At 41.8% G+C, this 3,154-nt stretch overlaps 1 pseudogene; it reads right to left on the bottom strand.

The window, feature by feature from the left end:
• Window positions 1-1,762: 1,762 nt before the first annotated feature.
• On the bottom strand, window positions 1,763-2,488 carry LOC101722961 (protein FAM204A pseudogene; annotated as a pseudogene).
• Window positions 2,489-3,154: the final 666 nt, after the last annotated feature.

Genomic DNA, 3,154 nt, shown 5'->3' with positions numbered 1-3,154 from the left:
AGGTAGGGGCAGAAGAGACAATGGCGAATGATTGGTGTGGAAAGCCAATCCTCAGGAAGAGCCCAAGGTAGCAGGGGAGCTGTAGAAAGTGACCAGACTTTAGATCTATTTGAAGGCAGAGCTGATCGGATTTAATGAATGGGTTGGCAACAACCAGTAGGAGACATGACAAAGATGACTCCCAGAATTTTGGTCTCACCAACTAGAGGAAGGTTTGGAATGAGATTTTCACCATGCCCTTATCCTGGGGTGATGTTGGTACCTGGATAAACCTGACATAGGGAAGTCTGAGCTAGGGGAGACAATGCGGGAGTCATGCCACGCGGTGTGGAGAGAACAGAAAGCACAGCTTTATTCCTCATTTTGCTGGGGGTGAGGGGACTCAGATATTCAGGCTTTGCGATGATGAATACACGCAGAGACACTGCTTTGAGGATGAACAAGGGTCAGATGGGTGGGAGGATAACAGGAGGCTGGGGAGCACATGGCGTGGGGAACAGTGTTGGGATCAGGAGCAAGAGCAGCCACTTGGGGTGAGGGAGCCCCCAGGTCAGCTTGGTCTTCTACACTTTCGGTTGTATGCTCTACAGAGACGACAGCAACAACTCTCTGAGCCTCCGGTACAACTACTGATTTAGAAAGAGGCTCCAGGAAAACGCAAAGAGTCTTCTAGGCCACTCACTATCTTCCCTGAGCTGCTGTGCAAGGCTGACAGGCCTGATAAGTTTTCCCTGAGCCACCTTCTCAGCGGAGGGAGGGGACAGGCCTGGATTCGTAGGGATTCCTGGGAGAAGTGGCCTTACTCACGCACAGAGGACTGATAGGTCCGACAGGTGGCAGAGTGCTAGGATGGCCCAGCGTCCGCCCTTGTTTCAAATGGCCTGTCCCTTTGTAAGCACACTCATGGTTGGAGAACAACCCGCTCAGCAGGCTAAGCTTTTAACATCTTCAGGGGAAATCCCAAGCTTCCCCATAACACCTGTTCCCAGTTAGAAAACTTCCTCAGAATACCACACCAGTGGTAATTATTTGTACAAGGGATGATAAAAAATACAGTGAATGTTTAAATTAAAAATGTATTAGAGTAAAAGACACATTGCCAGGAATACTCTTCGTCCTCCCTCGCTTACAATACATTTATCCCATTGTTGGCACCAGTTTCTTTCTTTTTTTTGTATTTTGTCCCTTTTTTATTGTAAGCATTTCATCTGAAGGTACACAAAAATTAATCAACTGCTTTTCTATAAGACTATGAAATAACAATGCCATTGCTTCCAATAAAGAATCAATAATTGTTTTTACAACATTAAGGTAATTACAGTCATTTGGAAAGATAGCATCAACTGAGACGTTTTTGCCCTTATGACTAATCCATTTTAAACAAAAGCCAATCTTAAAAACGTAATTCCAGAAAAAGTGCAGTCATGCCAAGAACAGATAAGAAAGTACAAGGATCTCACAGGCTATGTTACACCAAACAGACAAAAAGTAAAATTGATTTTATACTGTAAATCTATACAAATAAATAAAATCCTATCTTTCTTCCTGTATATATGCTTAGATTTCTTACATAAATAACAAAATACATTCCATCACTTCAATAGAATGAACTTCTTAGAAAAAAACTTAAAAGAGCTGATAATAAACTCCCAAGATTTATGCTTACTTTTATCAATTTCCTGACATATATAACCTAAGCAGAAAAATCTTTTCTGTAAGTTAAGCACACACGTCTGCATGTGTGATGAAGAATTCTCCCCAGTTACATATATCCCATGTTGCCTTTGGTTTCCCATCTCTTCTTTGCTTCAAACCCCCATGTGAGTTTCTTCTTTTTTCGAGCAGCCTGTGAGTTTTTAGCCTCCTTTCTGGCTTTTACAAACTTGTGTCAAGCAATTGCTTTGGCAGTTTTTACACCAAGCTCTCCAGTAGCTAGCTGGTGGTTGCTGAGTTCCTCAGCCTTCTCAACATCCCACTCCTCCACAGCCTGGTCTGTCCTCTTTTCAAGGCCAGGCTTTTCAACCTTTTTCTTTTTAACAGGGGGTTCAAATTTATCATTGGCTCCAAAGTACCAAGTAAGCTCCTTCTACTGGGTTTCATTTAAGGACTGCTCACTATGAGATTCTTTTTCATTCTTCAATTTACCTTTTCTGGAGCATTTTCTCTCGCGCGCTCTGAATCATGAGGCTGAAGTTTTCTGTTCAGAATGTTTTTTATGCAATTCTTGAAATCTGTTCCACATATTTAAGGGAATTCCAGAAGGGCATTCTTCATATGCATTTGCCTTGGCCTCTGTTTCAATTTTTGGTCCATCTGCTGACAAATCTGAAATTTCTGTGTCTTTAAAGGTCCCAGCCTCTTTAGCTTCCTGTAAGTATGATCAAAGTTCTGTGTTGTGGCCTCATCTTCAGAATTCGACTCAATATAACTTTCATTTAGGCCAGGAGGCAGCAGTCTGCTCCACATCTTTCCTTCGATCAGGAAGCGGCCACTCCTGTTAATGCCACTTTCTGAAGCAGCACTAGAAGTCCTCTTTCCTGAGTACTTTTATGAAGTGTGATTTTTTAAAATACAGTGAATGCTGTGGCCAAACATCATCCAACAGAAAGGCAGCTCATAAAAAACCCCAGTGTGTGCTCATGTACCATATTCACCCCACCTGGCATCCCACAACTTCTGGCTCTTCCCCAAAGGCACAATGAACTGAAAGGTAAAAACTATGACTCTAACTCAGGGCACAGAAGCAGTCAAAACTACACAACTAAAGAGACTCAGGAAAGAAGACTACAGAGCTGTTTCAGGAAGTGGCAGGAATGATGGAATGAGTGTGTTTAAAGCAAGGGGAAGTATTTTGAGTACGATTAATGGTAATGTGTCTTTTACTGTGATACGTTTTTTAAAATTTAAACATTCAATGTATTTTTGTCACATCTTGTACTTATATTCAAGTTCTGCATCCCCCAAGTTTTTGTGCTTCATAGAAGCAATGGCACCACTAATACGCTAGACAAGGACACATGAAATCATGCTTGTCTCAGACACTACCTAAGTGTCAGAAGCACAGTTGTACAGAAAGCATAATCCCAACCTCCGAGGAAATTTTAGTCCATTGATAAATAAAGAGGTGAAAAAAAATGTAATGAGCAATGGGCAT

This window comes from Heterocephalus glaber, unplaced genomic scaffold (genome assembly GCF_053883595.1).
Source record: "Heterocephalus glaber isolate CG9 unplaced genomic scaffold, H.glaber_assembly_v1.0 deba00001442, whole genome shotgun sequence".
Lineage (NCBI taxonomy): Eukaryota > Metazoa > Chordata > Mammalia > Rodentia > Bathyergidae > Heterocephalus > Heterocephalus glaber.
Note: the sequence above shows the minus strand (reverse complement) of the source record. Positions and strands in the feature narration are given on the sequence as shown.